Source organism: Barbus barbus (assembly GCF_936440315.1).
Source record: "Barbus barbus genome assembly, chromosome: 9".
Lineage (NCBI taxonomy): Eukaryota > Metazoa > Chordata > Actinopteri > Cypriniformes > Cyprinidae > Barbus > Barbus barbus.
Window position 1 is genome coordinate 19,108,849 of NC_136737.1, and position 23,440 is coordinate 19,132,288.

The window sequence follows — 23,440 nt, forward strand, 5'->3', positions numbered from 1 at the left end:
TTTACTTCAACGAGTCAACAGGGTTTAACCTTTCACTCAGATATTAAACCGTTTTGTTGTATTGTCCTTGGTATTTTCAATGTTTTCAAGACTAATTCACTACAAATCACAAAGAAAGTCTGTTGCTACGCAAGACACTTTTTCTTTCTTTCTCTCTCTTTCTGAATTGTCGTCAGTCTGTCAATGGTTATTAGTTCAACTACATCTCTCCAACCTCTCTTTTCTTTCCAGCTCAATTGATTTTTTCAGTTTACTGTATGAGTCTGCTGATGAAAGGAGCAGCCGGCGCTATCATAATCCAACACAGGCCTCTGAAAGCTGAGTGCCATTGTGTGTCAATGTTTGATTCTGGCCTAACATCTTATGTACCCCTCAAATCGGGTTATTGAAAAGTTATTGTGTTTTTAACGTCATAGATAGAAGTGCATGACAACATTATTGCCTATTATTCTTTTTTCATTACGCTAACGCAGCCTTCACGTTGTGTTGGAATGTCCATAATTATGAACTGACAACTCAGAAATTGTTTCGATGGTAACGTTCATAACACCACATGGACCCAATTGCAGTTGTGTTGTTGATAACAGCAAAGAAATCAGTCACTACAATAATTCACCTCTATATTGCTTTCCAAAATTGAATTCAAAATGACTTTAAAATGACTAAAATTGAATTCGAAGTCACAAAATCTAAGATTAAATGACGTTAAAATAAATATAAATGAGTAAATAAATAAATTAAGAAATAAACAATTAGAAGTAACACATTGCAGGGGAACTTAAATGACTAAATTACTTTTAAATGAATGAATGAGTGAATGAATGCATGAATGAATGAATGAAATAAGTCAAAATGTACAATTCAATAATGTTAAGATAAATATAAATGAATACAAAAATGAATAAATAAATAGTCATTTGGTCCGTGTACGTTTTGATCATTTCATTTTTTATTTGGAACGGAAAAACGAGAAATGACAAGACGGCTCGTTTGTTCCTATTTTTGTTTAATTGAACAAACAGAAAACAAAATTTTGGCTTGATTTCTCATGTTTCGTTTGCGCTTCACAAATGTGTTTCTAGCTTCGATATTTCATTCGCACACATGGGCGGCGCTGAAACGCCCCTTTCATCTGATTGGCCAAATTGCTCCGCCTTCAGTACAGGTTTAAATGCTGTCAGGCAGAATAAAAGTCAGTATGAATGCAGCGCAGAATATCGCACTTTAATAACAAATTGTCTGAAACCACCACTCACTGTTACCTACGCATAACATTTGAAGCAGAAATATAATCATGTGAGCTTGCCTATATAGGCTATATATGCTAATACATTATTTCTTGGTTATATAGCATTGTATAATAATCACAAGAGCAAGGACACCTTTGTGTGCATTTTGTTTTGTGCTTTTAGAAGAACAAAGCGCTCGATCGTCTGTGTGAAGATGCACATTGTGCACGAGCGCCAAGAGTGAACTAACAGCGGCAACGAGCGCTCGCCATTACAGTGATAGACCGCCTGGTTGTTATTTAACAGGCTGTTATATAACATATACCAAATTTCTTATCGAATAGAGATGTTTCTTTCTTTTAGGTACATCCAACCATGCGTGCTACGAGATGGTCGTGCTCTCTTGTCTTTCGGAGAGGGATGCGGTTGCCAATTCCTGTGTGTGTGTTGAGAGAGACGCACGCAGAGAACTGTTCAATTTAGTTTGAAATTGAGAAAGTAGTTGAGAAACAGATAAGATACTGATTTTAGAATTTGAATTTGTTTTATTTTTTTAAATGCATAGAATTATAAAATAAAACGTAAATTATAAACGGGCCTGCTTTAGGCTTTTCATTATATTTTAGACATTATCTCCTCATTAGACGTGCTTTTAGAGAAAAATGCATCTTTACGGATTACATAGCTTAATGAAAGAGTTTATATTTTCGAATAATTGTTTAATTATTTCATTTTAAAGTAGTAATTTAAAGCTTTCTATTGATATATTTTTATCGTGTCTAGACAAAAATGCATGTGATGGTGCTGGCGCCTTCTGCAGAGCGCGCGTTAAGCTTCCTCTCTCAAACGACTGGATATGCGTCTAACAGCGCACATTTATATACAGTAAGTTAAACAATTAAACTAACAGATGCTTCAGTGGCGCCTGCGGTGTAGCCTACGGCTGTACGCACTGTGCATACCATGAGCACTCGGGTTGACCTGAGATTTGCCCCGTAAACATTTCAGCAGTGAATTATAGGCTTGTGATGTCCTGTCTTCCTTCCATTAATTATTCAGTCTTTTGCATGGCAAATTCAATTACGGTGTATAAATATTACTCCAAATAGAAAAACAAAAACCGTGCTATATACCCACACTTTCATGAGATCGGGTTACTACAACAATTAATTTGTAGCCTATTTTACAAATGGTAATACAGCGAATTCATGACAATGTTTTACATTCAAGCTACCCGTAAAATTTATAGTGAAAAGTTATTTAAAAGCATTTGGAACGCAATAAATTAAAGAGGTATTTAATTGTTGCATGGAATAAGAAATAGGCCAATAAATAGCCTGATTCACATATCAGAGAAAACGGCTTTGCAGCAAATTCATTTTAAGGTATTCAGAACAGAGCAACATTAAACCAGAAAAAAGCGGCTATATAATTATTGGACAAAGTTTTACATATCCTACCATTATAATTTGTGTTTTATTTTTTAATTTTACATACAATTATAAAATAAAACTTAAATTATAATCGGGCCTGTTTTAGGCTTTTCCTTATTTTTATAGCCTATTTTAGACGGTGATGAAAAAAATGACTCGCCATCTCCTCATTGGACGTGCCTTCAATTAGAGAGAAATGCATGAAAGAGTTTTTGTTTTCGATTTGAATGATTTCGGTTTAAAATAGTAATTTAAAGCTTTCTGTATATATATTTATCATATCTGTGAGTCAACTTGCTGAGTTTCGGTTCATAATTGTGAAGCGCTCTTGTTGAAGACAGAAAGCGCATAGGCCTGGGTCTACTCTGTTTTCCTATTAATTTTATAAAAGCACAATTTTGTTGATATTGTGAATGTAAGCATATTTAACATATAAAGGTAGACCCTTTACAGCTCAGAATTATATATTACTCCTTACTTTTTAAGTTGTTTCTACTGTAAGAAAGAAATGCAAGTGAGCGTGCTGGTCATGGGTTAAACAGCACACGGATATGGGTTAAACATTTAAACTAACCTTGTGATATGCTTGAACTGTTTTATATCTACAGATTTTATTTTATGCAAGTCGTGTTGATTTGAGAAGGCTAAATTGATCAAACGTATGTGATCAACTGGCCCCTTGGTCTTTACAAAAAAAAAAAAAAAATAGGCCTACATTTAACGAACAAAAAATGCTCCAAACGATTTTCTAAATTAACTTTATAAAAAAACGAAACAAAATATAAAAGGCTAAATAATAATAATAATGAATAACTTTTCCATTAAATGGAAACATTTCCATTTTCCATAACTTTTACATTCCATTAACTATTTTAATAGCTTAAATAGCAGTAGGCTATAAACTGTACCATTTTGTTGAGTTTAAACGGTGTGACATCCCCCCGCCCCGCCCCCCCCACGCATCCGCCTCCTGCAGGAGCCCCTGCTCTTCTAGACACGAGCGTTGTGTTTGTATGTGCTGCATAACCGTGCAGCTCAGGGGGCCCGACCTTATAGCCTGCACTGGGGCCCTGGTTAACTTATGCCACTGGTTAATAATAATGTTTAAATGTATGTTGGCTTTCCCAAGTAAATTGTCTTTATTTTTAAATTATTTATAACAGCTGTAGGTTTTTGGAGTAACCTGGATGACTGTGAGACTCCTGGCCTGTCTGAAATTTTGTCCCAGCATTGAATATTACTATATTAGTAAATACTTGTGGCTTGGAACAGCTGGAAAATTAAAAGTGTACTGCAGTTCTGCGCTGGAGAAACTTCGATGACTGTAATCAGTGTGCGAAATATCCCAATTTGTGTGCGGTGGGCCCATGCTCCTCCTATTAATTATACACACACCTAATGCCTTTTAATATAAATAAAGGACAAGAGTGGGAAATGTCAAGGACACATTATTATACTATTCAGCCCAATATTGATTTTTATTTGCACTTCACTTTTATCCAAATGAACAGAACTTTTTGCACAGTATTTATCAATGGGACATGCAATTATTATACAATGCTATATAACCAAGAAATAATGTATTAGCACACTATAGCCTATATAGGCAAGCTCACATTATTATATTTCTGCTTCAAATGTTATGCGTAGGTAACAGTGAGTGGTGTTTTTCAGACAATTTGTTATTAAAGTGCGATATTCTGTGCTGCATTCATACTGACTTTTATTCTGTCTGACAGCATTTAAACCTGTACTGAAGGCGGAGCAATTTGGCCAATCAGATGAAAGGGGCGTTTCAGCGCCGCCCATGTGTGCGAATGAAATATCGAAGCTAGAAACACATTTGTGAAGTGCAAACGAAACATGAGAAATCAAGCCAAAATTTAGTTTTCCGTTAATACGAAAATATTAACGGAATATTCTTCTCATTTCTCGTTTTTCCGTTCCAAATAAAAAATGAAATGATCAAAACGTACACGGACCTAATTTAATTTAATTTAATTTAATTTAATTTGAAGTAGCACATTTCAGGATGCGATATATCGGAGTACAGTTAAATTTCTGTTTCTTTTCAGTGAACCAGTAGTTCACTAGGTGATCACCATGCTGTATCTTTGGTAGGGCTGCCAGGATCTCAGCACAGTATGTTATGCTGGTTCGAGTGTCGTGTGCTTGTTTGTTCCGCTATTATGGTCTCAGGGGTAAAGTGTTCTCCATTAAGACTCCCTATGGAGAAGCTAGACACAACTATTGTTAAAGATGAAATCACCATTGAATGCAGCAGACATTGATGCAACCTTAGCTCTGCATGTATTAGAGGCATATTCCCCATTTTTATGAGAATAAGATTAATCTAAAAAAAAGTAGCTATTTTACACACATCAAATCAGTCATGCACCTTCTTGACTTTATCTAACAACTAAAATCATACAGTGTCGTAATTCAGTTAATTGTATTGTCAAAACTATTGAAAAAACTAAAGTAATTAACAAATTTCTATGACCAAAATAGTCATATTTAGCCATGTACCACATTTAGCCTGCCATTCACCCAGAATTCAGAGTTTACATCTCAAAATCAGATTTGTTTTATATCATATTTATACATTTATTAGCAACTTATCTCACAATTCTGACTTTTTTCCGCAACTGCGAATTTATATCTCACAATTTCGACTTTCTGTTTTTGTTTCCTGCAATTGCAAGATTTTTTTTTATCCTGCAGTTTAAACAAGCTTCCACATTTTACCTGTGTAATTAAAAAAAATGAAAAAATGTCATTGTGACTTTTTATCCCACTATTCTGAGTTTATATCATGCAATTCTCACAATTCTGAGTTTATATCTCACATAACTGGTTATTCCACAGCAGGAGCCTGGCACACATGATTTGGGTGGTACGAGAGCGTATTCGCCTGTGCCAACCAGACAAGCCCAGGAGCTGAAAATAGATGTAGATCAATGGGAGTCACCATGCTGTGCTCCATGAGTCCAACTCTGTCATCAGAAACACTGCCGCCCCCAAGGACACAGAGAGAGAGACACAGAGAGAGAGAGACAGAGAGAGAGAGAGAGAGAGAGAGAGAGAGAGAGATTGGATGGAGTGTTTGAGGATGAAAGAAGGTAAAAGATCAATACAGGAATCAAAGGTGTGTGAAGAGCAGAAACAGAGCGTGTGTATGTCTCCTACAATTCCGCTCGCCCTGTTCCCTCTCTCTCTCTCTCTCGTTGTGGTTGATGGCTTGTCCAGTATCGTCCATTATGGCTTCACTCTCTCAGCAGGGGGCACAGCAGCGGGTGGGTGTGTGTGTGTGTTTGTGTGGAAGCAGGGCAGATCTCAAGGGCGAGTCAAGACATTCTGCCCGCAAGTTACCCCTTCAATATTCAGACGAGAATTTAGCTACAGATTTGTGACAATGACAAATTTGTATTCTTTCGAAATAATACTAATATTAAGAAATAATTTACATTTTTTGGAGAATCCAGTGTCTACCGCAAAACAAATTTCCCACCTTTTTATTTAAAGAAGCGCTTTTAAAGGAATAGTTCACCCAAAAATGAAAATTTGTTGAATATTTACTCACCCTCAGGCCATCCAACATGTAGATGAGTTTGTTTCTTCATCAAAGGATCCATTGCAGTGAATGGGTGCCGTCAGAATGAGAGCTGATAAAAACATCACAATAATCCACAAGTAATTGACACCACTCCAGTCCTTCAATCATCATCTTGCTTCCAGCTAAGACATGAATCCTCTATCCATAATATTGCTTTATCTGATCATCTTGACTGAATCAGGGGAGAAATATGCACAGATCAAGTGCTGTTTACAAGCAATTCAAGTTTTCAGTTCAAAACGGTTCTAAATAAATATGTTGGTGTATATTTTTCTCTGGATGAAGAGTTATCATGGATACATTTTAAAAACCTTAAAGATGGATTTGTTTCTTAGAGACAGATTTTCGCTTTCAATTTACACATACTGGAAGCAATAAACTGTTTTTATGAATTAGCAGGTACTAATAAGAGACTAGTATAAATTATCAGATTTTCTATACAGATTTAGCTATTAAGCTATATTTCTGATTTGTTTGTCTTTTCATTCTGAGATTCAAAAGTCATACTCTGAGGGAGTTCAGGTGTACTGTACATTGACCTCTGAGCTCTCCTGAGACAGTGGTGTAGTGTACGTCAAGTGAATATTGGTTGCCAGCTTGTCCTCTTGAGTCCTCATGCCACAACGACTCCAGTCACAATCACGGACTGCCACGTTTCACAGGATACTGTGGAAAAAAGGTATATATCAAATATTAATGCAGCCTGTGTCCCAGAAGACCAACCAAGCCTCCCACTCTATCTCTCCTAGAAGATTCAATTCACATAAGCATAGTGTTATTATATGTCTATATATAAAGGTGCTACTGTACCTTTAAGACATCTGCATTTTACAGTATATGTAAATTATCTGTGTTACCACTAACAGAAGCAGCTCAGACCATTGTGGCTGACACGAATAGACCTATAAAGTATTTGGCATCAGCCCTTGGCCGTTTTAATACTGTGGTATCCGTTCTGACCTCTGCGTGGGATCTTAATTATGTTTAACAGGATCGCTATGTTCCTTCAGTTTAACGGTAATGAGCCGTGTTTAGAATTCTGAAATTATAAAAATGATTCACGTCAGACTCAAATACCAGGCTTTTTAAAATGCTTTGCTTTTAGGATAATATCCAAGGGCGTAAATTTAAAACAGTAGGGGGGGACAATAAACATAAAATTTCTCAACAGCAGTTAATAATAATACAGCCAAAATTGTACTTGAATAAAATGAAAACTAAAAAAACTTTCAAATCACATGAGCCAATATTTTATTCATAATAGAACTTAGAGAACATAACAAATGTTTAAACAGAGAAATTTTACACTTCTATCCACTAAATGAGCTCATTTCAAATTTGATGCCTGCTACAGGTCTCAAAAAAGTTGGAACTAATGACTTAAAGGGTGCATTATGTCAGGAACCAGTCCTACAAAGTCCTGATTTTGAAAAAATGTTTACAGTGCAGACTGATGCCTCACAACATGGTATTGGTGCAGTTCTGCTTCAAGAGGAATAAGGTCAACTCAAGCCAGTTGTATACATTAGTAGGAAGCTCCTGCCTAGAGAGGTCAGCTATTCCACTGTTGAAAAAGAGTACCTTGCAGTTAAGTGGACCCTTGACTCTTTAAGGTATTATTTGCTTGGGATTCCGGTTGGAAACTGACCACGAGCATTGGCCTGGTTAGGCCGCATGAGAGACACAAATGATCATTACTAGGTGGTTTCTGGCCATGCAGCCATTTGACTTTGTGGTACTTTATAGGTCAGGGTCACAAAATTGCACAGCAGACTTTCTCTCAATGACACCACAAGCCACTAATAATTCTGGGTTGAGCATTGTTAAGCATTAATAATTAATTGAGTTTGTTTTGTTCCAAATTTCTGTGTTTTGTATTATTATAACAGTTTACCTCTTTGTTACTGTTAAAGTACATTTATTTGTTTTTCTAAAGTTTTTTTATTGCCTTTAATTACCAAATGGCTTAGTCCAAGTAGGAGGGGCTTTTTCGTTAGGGAACTTGTAGAGTGAGTTGTGAGATGATTTTGGAGTCACTGTCTTTTGGGTCAATTCGTTTGACATAGCCAAATGATTGTTTTTTTGTTTGTTTTTGTGTGTGTTTTTGAATTTTCATTGTAAATATCTTTCACACACTAGAGGGAAACCTTCATTTTTGCACTCCTGGGAATAAACACTCTGAACTTTTGACTCCATTGTCACATCACCTTATTTTTACTCCCTCATCTGCCGGTATATTTGGAACAGTGGTGCTTATGCTCTTCAGAACATCTTTGGGGCCTTTTTTCTGAAGTTGACACACCACTGGCTCCCTTACAGGGGGCAACAAAGGGCTGAAAAAGCAAGAAATTTTGAAAAGATTCAGCTGGGAGAACATCTAGCAACTAACTACGTTGATTGACATCAGGTCTGTAACATGATTAGCTATAAAAGGAATGTCTTAGAGAGGTAGAGTCTCTCAGAATTAAAGCTGGGCAGAGGCTCTCCAATCTGTGAAAGAGTGTGTAATAAGATTGTGGAAAACTTTAAAAACAATGTTGCTCAATGTCAAATTGCAAAGGCTTTGCAAATCTCATCATCTACAGTGCATAACATCATCAAAAGATTCAGAGAAACTGGAGAAATCTCTGTGTGTAAGGGACAAGCCCGAAGACCTTTGTTGGATGCCCATGGTCGTCGGGCCCTCAGACGACACTGCATCACTCATCAGCAAGATTCTGTCATTGACATTACTAAATGGGACCAGGAATACTTCCAGAAACCACTGTCGGTAAACACAATCCACCGTGCCATTGTTACGGTACCAGCCAGACACAGAGGTAAGTGTGAATCACAGTGCGTTTATTGCAGGAACTGGTTACAAGCAAGGTGAAGGGGTCAGAGGTACGTGGAGATATATGGAGATATATGAAGGAGAGAGACAGGATCTTGACCACAGTCTTTGTCGTCCACAGGAACGTGACAGAGCAACGGCGGGGAGTACCGGAGAGATTGAGAACGCACCACAGTGTTGGATGATCTGGAGACGGGGAGAACAACGAGGAGGAGAACAGGAGGTAAGTATAAGAGGTAAGGATTTCAGAGACAATACTCAACATCTTGGAGATCGACGGTAGGGATGCTCTTATGTTGTTCCTGATGACAGTGGTGATGGGGTGCAGGTGTGTGTGATCAGAATTCAGGTGACGTAGATCGTGGTGGTTGATTGATGGAAGAGCCTGGCCATTCTGTGACAGTACGCCCCTCTCCACGGCCCGCTCCTGAGGGCCGAACCCGGCGTCGTGGTGGTCTGCCTCGGCATCGTGGGGCTGGCCGATTAGGATGGTTGGCATGGAACTCCATCAGAAGAGTGTCCTCCCTGAAGACCCATGAGCGTTCTTCGGGGCCGTAACCTTCCCAGTCAACAAGGTTCTCCAGTCTCCCACCACGGCGCCGGGAATTCAAGATCTCCTGGACTCTATAGACGGCGCCATCATCCACTGTGAGCGGGAGAGGGGGCTCCTCGACCGGGCCAGGCTCTGGGGAAACAGAAGGGAAAAACAGTTTGAGTAGTGACAGGTGGAATGTAGGGTGGATCTTATATTGTGCAGGTAGTTGGAGTTTGTAAGTGACCGGGTTGACCTGTTCCAGAATGGTGAAGGGACCAACGAATCTGGGACTTAGTTTCCGGCAAGGCAGGCGCAGCCTGATGTCTCGTGTGGAAAGCCATACCTTTTGCCCGGGATGGTAAATGGCTGTGGTAGAGCGGCGGGCATCTGCCGTGGTCTTTTGTCTACGCACTGCCTGCTGCAGCTGATGGTGTGCTGCGTCCCAGACTCTCTCGCTCTCTCGAAACCAGTGATCGACTGCGGGGACATCGGATGGTTCCCCGGACCATGGGAATAGTGGCGGCTGGAAACCGAGTACGCACTGGAAGGGAGTGAGTCCAGTAGAACCTTGGCAAAGGGAATTCTGGGCGTACTCGGCCCAGCCTAGAAACTGGTTCCAAGAGTTCTGGCGGCTGTGGCAGAAGGTTCTCAGGAATCACCCAATGTCCTGGATCTTGCGTTCGGTCTGCCCATTGGACTGTGGATGGTAGCCGGAGGTGAGACTGATGGTCACACCTAGGAGGGAGAAGAAAGCCTTCCACACTCGGGAGATGAATTGGGGTCCTCTATCCGATACGATGTCTTCTGGAACTCCATAATATCTGAAGACGTGGTTGAAAAGTAATTCAGCCGTTTGCAGGGCTGTGGGCAACCCGGGCAGAGGAAGGAGCCGACAGAACTTGGAGAAGCGGTCTACTATAACAAGGATGCATGTGTTTCCCTCAGAGGGAGGGAGGTCCGTGATGAAGTCCACTCCCAGGTGTGGCCAAGGGCTATTGGGTATGGGTAATGGGAAGAGTTTGCCAGAGGGAAGATGACGGGGGCTCTTGGATATGGCACAGTCCGGGCAGCCCTGAACGAACCTCCTCACGTCCCTGGCCATGCTGGGCCACCAGAAGCGGTCTCTTAGCAGCGAGAGAGTGGCGTTGGCCCCTGGGTGGCCAGTACCGAGTGAGGTGTGCGTGGTGCTGATGAGTGGAGTGCGTTGGGTTCTCGGTACATATTGGTGGTTAGGGGGACAGCCCGGCGGATTGGCAGGAGGAGTGGCGGAGACTACTGGTGGAGAGGTCCATTGGATCGGGCTTGTGATGATTCCAGCTGGCAGGATACCTTCGGGTTCATGCTCACCCTCCATGGGGGCAAAGAGACGTGATAGAGCATCTGCCTTGACGTTCCTGGGACCAGGGCGATAGGAGATCTTAAATTGGAATCTCGTGAAGAACAAGGCCCAACGGGCCTGACGAGGGTTGAGTCGTTTAGCATCACGCAAATACTCAAGGTTTTTATGATCCGTGAGGACCAGGAAGGGATGTGCAGCCCCCTCCAACCAGTGTCTCCACTCCTCCAGGGCGAGCTTGATGGCAAGCAGCTCGCAGTTGCCGATGTCATAGTTTCTCTCCGCCGGGCTGAGCTTCCGAGAGAAAAAGGCACATGGATGGAGTTTGGGAGGCGTCCCCTGCTGCTGAGAGAGCACCGCACCTACTCCGGTGGTGGAGGCATCCACCTCTACGACGAAGGGCAATTCTGGGTTGGGATGCACAAGGAGAGGTGCGGTGGTAAATGCTTTCTTCAGCTGGTCGAAGGCCTCCGTGGCACCAGTGTTCCAGGACAGAGACTTGGTCCCTCCCTTGAGGAGATCGGTGAGTGGCGAGGTTATGGTACTGTAATTGGCGATGAATCGGCGGTAGAAGTTGGAGAAGCCTAGGAAGCGTTGGAGTTCTTTGATAGTGGTGGGAGTTGGCCAGGAGGTGACGGCTTCCACCTTCCCCTTGTCCATGCGAATGCCACCACTATGGATAATGTAACCGAGGAAGTGGACAGAGGGTTGATGGAAAGTAAATTTTTCAGCCTTGAGGTACAAATGATGTTTCCGGAGTTGTTGTAGGACCTCCGCAACGTGGTGGCAGTGTTCGGCCAGGCTCCGGGAGTATATCCGGATGTCATCTATGTAGACTATCACAAATCGGTGGAGAAACTCCCGGAGCACCTCATGCATGAACCCCTGGAAGACTGAGGGGGCGTTGACGAGCCCATAGGGCATGACCCGGTACTCGTAGTGGCCAGTAGGGGTCACAAAGGCCGTCTTCCATTCGTCCCCCTCTCGAATGCGAATGAGGTTATATGCGCTGCGGAGGTCCAACTTGGTGAAAATGGTGGCACCGCGGAGTTGTTCCAATGCAGCCGGGACAAGGGGAAGCGGATACCTGAACTTGATGGTGATATCATTCAGTTTCCGGTAATCTATGCAGGGACGCAAGCCTCCGTCCTTTTTGGCCACGAAGAAGAAACTGGAAGCAGCAGGGGAAGTTGATGGTACAATGTATCCTTGTCGGAGTGCCTCCTCAATATACTACTCCATGGCCTTCTGCTCGGGTAACGAGAGGGAGTAGCTCTTACCCCGTGGTACTGGCTCACCCGGAACTAGGTCTATAGCACAGTCCCATGGCCGATGAGGTGGAAGTTGGGAGACCCTTCCGGGGCAGAAGACGTCGCTGAAGGAGGTATAATCAGAAGGGATGTCCACCGACTGTTTCTCCAACGGGCTCTCAATGGTGGTTGTCCGTAGTGGTAAAGGAGTGGGGACTTGAGGAACGGGTTGAGGCCAATGAGGGAAGCACCGAGGGAAACAACTGTTACCCCACTTCAGGACGTCTCCCAACTTCCAGGATAAAATGGGATTATGCTCCACCAGCCAGGGCAAGCCTAGGATGATGTCCACAGTTGAACCCTCCAGAACCAGCAGATGGATAGATTCCTGATAGAGTAGGCCTATACGAAGCTGTAGGGGTCCTACACAGAGCTTCACATGACGACGAAAGAGAGGCGTACCTGTTATGGTTTGGATCTGGTAGGTGGTTTCCGTGGTGGTGGTCGCGAGGTGAAGCTGCTGGCAGAGGCTTCCTGCGATGAAATTCCCAGCCGAGCCGGAGTCGAGGAGTACTGTAACTGGTAAGGTGGTAGTTTCAGTGGTCAGAAAGGCACGAGTGGTTAAGGTGTTCATTCTAGGGAAATAAGGCCGTATTCCACTCACCATCGGCCGAGGTGGACGAAGGGGACATGTCTGAATAAGATGATCGCTTCCTCCACAATACAGACACAAACCTCCAAGTATTCGTCGCCGGCGCTCAGATGGCTCGAGGCGGTAAACATCGGTTTGCATGCCTTCTGGAGGGTTTCTGGCCTCTGGCTGGTGGCCGTGAGGAGTGACAATGGCTGTGGTGGTTGCTGGATCCGACGGACATTCCCGTATCCGATTTGCGCACCTGTTGGCCAATTGGATGAATTTCTCGAGCCCGTAGGTGTCATCGTATGCCGCTAGATGGAGTCTCAGTCGTGGGTTCAGCCCTTGACGGAATGCGGTGAGCAGAGAGGGCTCGTTCCAGCCGCTGCAAGGGTGCGAAATTTCAGCGAGTATTGATGAATGGTCATCGAGCCCTGTCGCAGCTGAAACAATTGTTCCCCCACTGAGGAATCCCCCGGAGAACTGCTGAACACCTCGCGGAAATGGGCCAGAAACAGACTAAAGGATTGGGTAGCGGGACCGGCTTGACTCAGGATGGTTTCTGCCCATTTAAGAGCGGGACCAGTGAGGGAAGTTACCAAAAAGGCGATCTTCGCTTGATCCGTGGCAAACATCTGCGGATGCAAATCAATCGTGAGTGAACACTGTAAAATGAAGCCATTGCACTCCTCCGGATCACCTGAATAGGGCGCTGGTCGGGCCATGGGACTGGCGAACATCACCGGAGAAGAAGAGCTGATGGCTGTGTTGGCTGGTGTTGACGTGGAAATGGGTGCTGGTGGTGCTGAAGGCTGTGTGAGGATTCTCTTCAGGGTGTCAACGAGTTCCTGGAATGGGTCTGACGTGCTCATCCTGAAGCAGTGTTTCGGCGGTCCGATCTTCTGTTACGGTACCAGCCAGACACAGAGGTAAGTGTGAATCACAGTGCGTTTATTGCAGGAACTGGTTACAAGCAAGGTGAAGGGGTCAGAGGTATGTGGAGATATATGGAGATATATGAAGGACAGAGACAGGATCTTGACCACAGTCTTTGTCGTCCACAGGAACGTGACGGAGCAACGGCGGGGAGTACCGGAGAGAGTGAGAACGCACCACAGCGTTGGATGATCTGGAGACAGGGAGAACAATGAGGAGGAGAATAGGAGGTAAGTATAAGAGGTAAGGATTTCAGAGACAATACTCAACGTCTTGGAGATCGACGGTAGGGAGAGTCCACGTTACAGGAACGAGATCGGACAACTGGGTGATCTGAGGTGAGTGCTCTTATGTTGTTCCTGATGACAGTGGTGATGGGGTGCAGGTGTGTGTGATCAGAATTCAGGTGACGTGGATCGTGGTGGTTGATTGATGGAAGAGCCTGGCCATTCTGTGACAGCCATCTGCAGATGCCAACTAAAGCTCTATCATGCAAAAAGGAAGCCATATGTGAGCATGGTCCAGAAGCGCCATTGTGTCCTGTGGGACAATGCTCATTTAAAATGGACTGTTTCAAAGTGGAAAAGTGTTCTATAGTTAGATGAGTCCAAATTTGACATTCTTGTTGGAAATCACGGACGCCGTGTCCTCCAGGCTATAAAGAGAAGGGAGACCTTCCAGCGTGTCATCAGCGTTCAGTTCAAAAGCCAGTATCTCTGATGGTATGGGGTGCATATTGTATGGGCAGCTTGCATGTTTTGGAAGGCACTATGAATTCTGAAAGGTATATAAAGGTTTTAGAGCAACATATGCTCCCCTCCAGACAACGTGTATTTCAGCAGGACAATGCAAAAAAGCCAGCATGGCTTCGTAGTAGAAGAGTCCGGGTGCTGAATTGGCCTGCCTGCAGTCCAGATCTTTCACCTATAGAGAACATTTGGCTCATCATTAAACTAAAAACACGTCAAGGATGACCACATACTCTTCAGCAGCTGGAAACCTATATAAGGCAAGAATGGGGCCAAATTCCAACACCAACACTCCAGAAACTCATAACCTCGATACCCAGACCTCTTCAAACTGTTTTGAAAAGAGGAGGCATGCTACACTATGGTAAACATGCCCCCGTTCCAACTATTTTGAGACCTATAGCAGGCATCAAATTTAAAATGAGCTCATTTTGTGCATACAATTTCTCAGTTTAAACAATTGTTATGTTATCTATATTCTATTGTGAATCAAATATTGGCTCATGTGATTTGAAAGTCTTTAACATCCCAACATTTCCGGAATTCGGGTTGTAACATTTAAACAAGCTATTAAGGCAAGGCAAGGCAAGTTTATTTATATAGCACATTTCATACACAGTGGTAATTCAAAGTGCTTTACATAAAAGAAAGTGAAATAGACATTAAAAATCAGTAAAAACATAGAAATAAAAATAATAAAAACAAGGAAATTTAAAATGATATAGAAATTAATTTAAAATGAATTTAAAGAAAATGATTATATATAAAATTCATTGCAGTCAGTTCGGACATATAGCACAGTGCTCATTCAAATGCACAGTTAAACAGATGAGTTTTGAGTCTTGATTTAAATGTGGCTAATGTTTTAGCACATCTGATCTCTTCTGGAAGCTGGTTCCAACTGCAGGCCGCAAAATAGCTAAAAGCAGACTCCCCTTGTTTTGTGTGAACCCTTGGTATTTCTAACTGACTCGATCCTAATGATCTGAGTGGTCTGTTCGGTTTATATTCAGTGAGCATATCAGCAATATATTTAGGTCCTGGGCCATTGAGTGACTTATAAACAAGTAAAAGTACTTTAAAATCAATCCTAAATGTAACTGGAAGCCAGTGTAAGGACCTGAGGACTGGTGTGATATGCTCAGATTTTCTGGTTCTAGTCAGAATCCTGGCAGCAGCATTCTGGATGAGCTGCAGCTGTCTAATGGTCTTCTTGGGAAGGCCGGTGAGGAGACCATTACAGTAATCCACCCTGCTGGTGATAAAGGCATGAACAAGTTTCTCCAAGTCTTGACTGGAAACAAAACATCTAATTCTTGCAATGTTTTTGAGATGATAGTATGCTGATTTAGTTACTGCTTTGACATGACTACTGAAACTAAGATCTGTCTCCAGAATCACCCCAAGATTTCTGACTTGATTTTTAGTTGTTTGACCCCTAGAGTCAAGGTATGCATTTACCTTGAGAACTTCATCTTTGTTTCCAAATGCAATGACTTCAGTTTTCTCCTTGTTTAACTGAAGAACGTTCTGGCACATCCAACTGTTAATTTCATCAATGCATTGGCAGAGAAGGCTAGGTAAATCTGGGTATCATCAGCATAGCTGTGATAGGCAATTTGGTGCTTCATCATTATCTGACTTAGTGGGAGCATATACAGGCTAAACAAGAGCGGTGCAAGAATTGAGCCTTGTGGGACTCCACATGTCATGGCCGTCCACTTAGACTTATGCTCTCCTATACTCACATAATAACCTCTCCCTTCTAAGTATGATCTGAACCATTTGAGTGCCATCCCAGAAAGCCCGACCCAGTTTTCCAGTCTCTCTAAGAGTATGTTATGATCGACAGTGTCAAACGCAGCACTAAGATCTAGTAGTACCAGCACTGATATTTTGCCAGAATCAGAATTGAGGCGAATATCATTTATTATCTTAATGAGTGCTGTCTCTGTGCTGTGATGTGCTCGGAAACCAGATTGAAAATTGTCCAGATATCCATTTGACTTTAAGTAGTTGTTCAGCGGATTAGAAACTACCTTTTCAATAATCTTACCTATGAAAGGAAGATTTGATATGGGTCTATAGTTGCTCAACATGGTGTTATCAAGATTGCGCTTTTTCAGAAAGGGCTTAACAACTGCAGTTTTAAGGGAGTTTGGAAAAGTCCCAGAAAGAAGTGAGGCGTTCACTACTTCTAAGAGATCAGCTTCTAAACAGTTAAGCACATTTTTGAAAAAGGATGTGGGAAGTGTGTCAAGATAGCAGGTTGATGATTTAAGATGCTGTACTATTTCTTCCAAAATTTTATCAATTTTTTTTAAAACACACATAGTCACTTCTTTTTGAAATTGCAGTCGAATCTGTGTGACCTCTGCATAACTTGAGGATGTGCCAATCTCCTTTCTGATATTATTGATCTTCTCAGAAAAGAAGGAAGCAAACTCATTGCATTTGCTGTCGGAGAGCATTTCACTGGGAATCTGACTTGGGGGGTTTGTCAGTCTCTCAACAGTCGCAAAAAGAGCACGAGTGTTGTTCAAGTTACTGTTTATAAGGTTTGAGAAGAAGGTCTGTCTAGCTGTGGCTAGTTCCACATTGAAAGTATGAAGGCTGTCTTTATAGATGCTATAGTGAATTTCGAGTTTCGTCTTCCGCCACATCCACTCAGCTTTTCTGCATTGTCTTTTCATGCTCTGAACTGCTGTTGATTTTCTCCAAATTGATTTCTGTTTCCCCGTCTTCTTGCTGACCTTTATCGGGGCAATATCATCAATAACATTCTTAATTTTTGAGTTAAATGACTCCAGGAGAAGATCAACAGGGTCTGCAGAAATGCTTGGTGTTAATGACATTGCCTTCATAAATAGCGCACTTGTGTTCTCGTTAATGCATCTCTTACTGATAGAGACAGATCTAGATTCAGTGGTGACTGAGATCAATATATCAAAGAAAATACAGAAGTGATCAGATAGTGCTACATCCTTACTAACAATGGATGAAATGATTAGACCTCTACTGATGAGTAAATCTAGAGTGTGTCCACGATTGTGTGTGGGTCCGTGCACATGCTGACTCAGGTCAAAAGTGTTTAAAATAGTTATAATTTCTTTTGTAGTTTTGATTTCTGCATTATCTATGTGAATCTTAAAATTCCCTGCAATAGCAAAACAGTCAAACTCTGAGGAAATCATTGATAACAGTTCAGTGAACTCATCAACAAAGGCTGGAGAATATTTTGGAGGCCTGTAAATAATGATAAACAGGGTGCGTGGAGCACCTTTCAGCACAATACCTAGGTGTTCAAAAGACAAATACTGACCAAATGACATTTGCTTGCACTGATAAACATCTTTAAACAGAGCAGCTACACCTCCACCTCTCCTAACAGTCCTGCAGACACTTATAAAATTAAAGTTAGGAGGGGCTGTTTCATTAAGGACTGTTGCACTGCAGCTGTCTTCTAACCATGTTTCATTTAGAAACATAAAATCCAGGTTGTTTGTGGTTATTAATTCGTTGATCAGAAATGATTTATTTCTAGTGAATGATTTATTAACTTCATTAAAGAAGTTAAGCTAGGTAACCTTATAATCGCTCATAGAAAAATACATCGGATATCATCATTTTTTTTTGTCATGACTAGTTTCTTAATGATGTGACTTTCGATGTGAAGTTAATAAAAGAGCATTGACTGCCTACTTAAACATAACTCCTAAAGAGCTGTGTTCTCTCCACCGGACTCGTGTGTGTACTGTGTATCGATGAGATACAGGGGGAAAGCAGGCAGTGGAGCAAACCACTGTGAGGCAAGGAAGGGGGGACTCGAAACGTTTCTAAACTTAAAACACTTTTTTGCATTTATATTGTTTTACTACTTACACAGTTGTATTAAGTCTATGACCATTATATTATTTACAATACACAGAGGGGTTTGTAATTATATTTTTAGGAGGGACAACCCTCACTCTTTAAAAAATGATGCTGAATCATTTAATCGATTCCTAATGCTGAATTCATAACAACCCTTACTATTTCTGCCATGTAAATATATAGAATAAATAGTAGTATGCGAATTCTGGAACTAAACAAGTGACACTCTTTATGAATGAATCATTGATGTATTCATTTATAGTGCCCCTATTATGGATTTTTGCGTGAGTAAAATCAGTCACTTTTCGCAATGCAAATTCATTCTTTGTCACTAGGTGCCACTTTTGGAGTGGTAAAAATAGCTGTTTTCCTGGTAACAGCTGTACACAAAGCAGCACTGCATTCACAAACATTGTTTTATAAAATAGAAATGAAACTGACCAATCGTGTCAATCACCGCAGATTAGCGTCACGCAAAGGAGAGGTTTGAAAAAATGAATCGTTGAGCGAATTGTTTGGGATTTGTTGAGCAAGTAAGGTAAAAATAAATACATATTATAAGACAATGAAAGTGTTTCATTCAGGAACAAAACTGGTCTTTATGACTGAGTCATTGATCCGTTTATCCAACCGAGTCGTTCAATAGGCCTAATTCATTCAGAAATGAAACACCGCATTTCTCTGAGATAATTGCTTCATTGTGAATTGTTGTTGGTGAAGTAATACGGACAATATTCTAAACTGTAAAATACTTATTAACTTAATGTTTACTAAACTGCTATATAAAAGCAATATCACACTCACAGTCGCGCTGTTTTTCCATAAAGTCCTACAATACAGCCTCATTCTGTTTCTGGATATTTGTGTGTCTGTTTTGAACTTTTTGAAATGTTTTTTTTTTCTTATTATTTAAGCTTAGTTTACCTTTTGCTGTTTGTATTCACAGTGTTCTCAGACGGAAAAAACCTCAAGCACTCGGAAAGGAGAATGATGCAGATGAAAGGCGGGAAAGGAGGACGATGACGAAGACCATGATTTATTTGCATTACTTCGAGGGCACAAGTCACGGCGAGCAAGTCAGTTTATTGTTTCTTCTTTGCTTTCATAATGGAGTGACCTAGACTCCCAAGTCGCCAGATGAGTAAGACTCGTGATTGGACGAAAGCCTGAAGGAAACATAAACAAGGAAAGAAAAGCGAAAGGCTCACTCATAATATTTTGATAGGGCTTCTGGACATTAACACTTGACTGCACTGATTTGTCAACTGTGTCCCGAGGACATCTGAGTGTGTGCTGTGCTGTTGAGAGGTCTATGAGGTAGATATGAGCTAAAGTGTACAATAAAGATTTTTAGCTTTATTAGCTAGCATGAGGAAATATTTATTATGTTTAATCCACAATTTACTTAATAATTGCTTAAAGAAATTCCATTATATTAATATACAATATTTTTTCACTTTTACTTGACATTTCTTATAAAGAAAGCATTTATCTTATTCGTTCGTTCGTTCCCAATTTAAATGTTGGGTTACAGCTTTTGGCCTACTGTTATGGCCTACTACATAATTCAATTTATTTTCAGTTCATTTATTTCTTCTCTTATCCCAAGCATAAGTACATTTTCACCTCAAAAGTAAAATCCTGTCATCATTTACTCACCATCATGTCATTTCAACTCTGACTTACTTTTTTAAGATTAATTTTTGGTGAATTGTTAGGCTGTCAATATCAAAAAAAAAAAAAATGGAAGCCAGTTCTTGCTCCAGAATAATAATAATAATAAATAATTGATACAAAAAGGTTATTGCAACTTCTTATCTCAAACTTTCTCATAATTCAGTTTTTTTTTTCTCAGAACTCAAAATAGTGAGATATAAATTCAGAATTGCAATTCTGAGCAAAAAAAAAAAAAAAAGAAGAATTTTGAGACGTTAACTTGCAATTCTCAGAAGAAAAGTCAGAACTATTTTTTAAGATTTTATTATTTGTTTTTAAAGCCTTACATGGTACAGCTCCACCATATATAGCTGATCTGATCCAGGCTAAGAAATCAAAGAGAACTTTACGCTCTGAGTCATTGAGTCTCTTAGAGGTCCCTGAGAGGAGACCGCTCCTTTGCGGCCGCTGCTCCTAGGCTGTGGAATGGTCCACCACTTTATATCCGGCAGTGCTCCACTCTTGGAGAGTTTAAACAACATTTAAAAACATTTTTTTTTTTACTGTGGCATTTGAGCTTACATGAGTGTTGTTGTTGGTGGTGACATTGGGTTTTACCAGTTGCCTCACTAAATCTGAGGCTCTATTTGAGTTTGTGTGCTGTTATGATATAGAATTTGAAAGGGATTTTATTGTTATTCTGCATTGTTTCATGTCCGGCACTGTGGTCAACGTTTTGTATTAATATGTGCTTTATAAATAACGTGAACATTGAACTGTGAGGGGAAAATTGTGAGGGGAAAAAAGTCTGAAATCACAATTACCATTTTAATTTTTTATTTCATGGTGGAAAAAAATGAATTGTGAGATGTAAACTCAGAAAAAAGTCAGAATTGTGAGTTAAATGTCTGAATTCTCAGTTTATATCTTGCAGTTGTGTTTATATTTCACAATTCAGTTTTTTTCTCAGAATTGCGCAAAACCAAGTATGAATTGTGAGATGTCGCAATCACCTTTTTTCATGTTTTTATTCTGTGGCAGAAATAGATTTCCATAAAATTGACAAGGAAAGGGAATTTTTTCCCCAAGTGAAATAAAAGCACACCACTAAATATTCCCTCTAAAATCATTATTTTTTCCATAACTGCTTCTGTTTTATTCTGTTTTTTGAGGACACAGAAATTTCAATTTAATTGTTCAAACACTAGTGTCAAAATCCATTAGTTTTGATGCTAACATTTCGGCACGGTGGTACACCCAGACACTGTGCTGTACTAACCAGACAATATTTATTCAAAACCAGCACATTCCCATTCTTAGTCATCTGTGCTGGGTTCCCAAGTGGAAACTTTCTGTGAAAAACAGGAAAATTATGGAAGAGCTCAAAGAGGACCCTTTTGAATGGATCCAACAGTTCCCATGAGCACGGAGCTCATACGTAAAACAGCTTCATTAGTGCAAAACTATTTAGTCATGATTAATGTCTCCATCTTTCTCTTGTTCCTCTGATCTCAGCTTTGTTTTGACGATAAAGTTCGCTCTTATCGTTAGGTCATACACCTCTACGAAGAACAGGCAATGTGCTTTCGTCTGCAGCCAAGTTTATACAGAAGACAAACATAGAGCTGCACTTGATGTTCATTCAACTTTGGGCGCTTTTCCCAGAAGCTGATTTTTATTCAAATCAACATTCTTCTTTTTGTTATATGACAGTCACATTAGAACTGTCTTAAAACTATTATATCATTACTACTTTATAAAAAGTATAGATTCACTAGATTTAACCCTTGTCCTGGGCCCAGAGTTTGAGTTTAAAACATAAAAATGCATTATAAAAACTATGACAATAGTACAACCTATAACTGATGTAAGTATATAACTGTATCCTCATGCATACAATAAAGTGATACATACTATATTGCAAATGACAACTGTTTGATTTTAAAAATTGCTTGTAAATCTCAGATTAAGCTATATTATTACACAATCTTGGATCTTGGATTTTCAGAAAATGTGATTTTTTCTTTTTTTTTTCTTTCAATTTGTATTATTTTTTTTTTAACTAATTGGTCATAGCCCTCAAGGATCTGATCTAATCTACCTCAGCTTTTGAGTGTAAAAAGCTAAAAAAAAAAATATATATATATATATATATATATATACACACTATATTTCCAAAAGTATTGACACCCCCTTCTAATGAACATGTTTGACTACTTTAGTAATTTCTATGAGTACAAATCTTAATGTTGAAGCATATAATGATATTCTAGGGAACTGTGTGCTTCTAATGTTATAGCAACAGTTTGGACAGGACCCTTTTCTATTCTAACATGACAGTGCCTCTGTGTATAAGACATGGTTCAAAAAGACGTGATTGTTTCAGTCAGTGTGGAAGAACTTAACTCGTCTGCAGAAAGCCAAGTCCTGATCCCAGCTGAACACCTCTGGTGTGACTTTAAATGCAGACTTTGAGCCAAAAACTCATCACCAAACACCAATGACTTGTACAGACACTATAAGGACAAAAGTGTTGGGACACCCCCTTCTTTAGAACAGAAAAAGGCACTAACAAATCTGTGGCAACAAAGATGAAAACATAGTTCATGTATTTAAAAATTGTATTTCCATCTCTATTGCAACAGTTTTGGACGTGTCTAAAATGACAGTGCCCTTATGTACAAGTCATTGGTGTTTAGTGATGAGTTTTTGGCTCAAAGTCTGCATTTAAAGTCACACCAGAGGTGTTCAGCTGGGATCAGGACTTGGCTTTCTGCAGACCAGTCAAGTTCTTCCACACTGACTGAATCAATCATGTCTTTTTGAACCGTGTCTTATACACAGAGGCACTGTCATGTTAGAAAAGAAAAGGGTCCTGTCCAAACTGTTGCTATAACATTAGAAGCACACAATTCCCTAGAATATCATTATATGCTTAAACATTAAGATTTGTACTCATAGAAATTACTAAAGTAGTCAAACATGTTCATTAGAAGGGGGTGACCCAATACTTTTGGCAATATAATGTATATATAAAATGAAGTAAACATAACTATTTCAAAATTTATGCTGTAAAATTGGTCATTTCCACCATGTCAAAAAATGTAAACTGATATTTTATTGCTCATTATTTCTATTCATGCTGTAATGTCAACTTTTGCTAAATTTATGCAAAATGTAGCTAAACACAGCATATAATTTGAGATATGGTGGGCGGGAAACAAAAAGACAAATATTTTTCTATGACACATATGTACACTTAATGTTAATGCTCAAATAAATAAACTCTGAAAACTGTTTATTTTCTAAAAGTCCACATGAACGAAAGTGGGCGAAGTTAAAGAAACACCCTCAAATGAT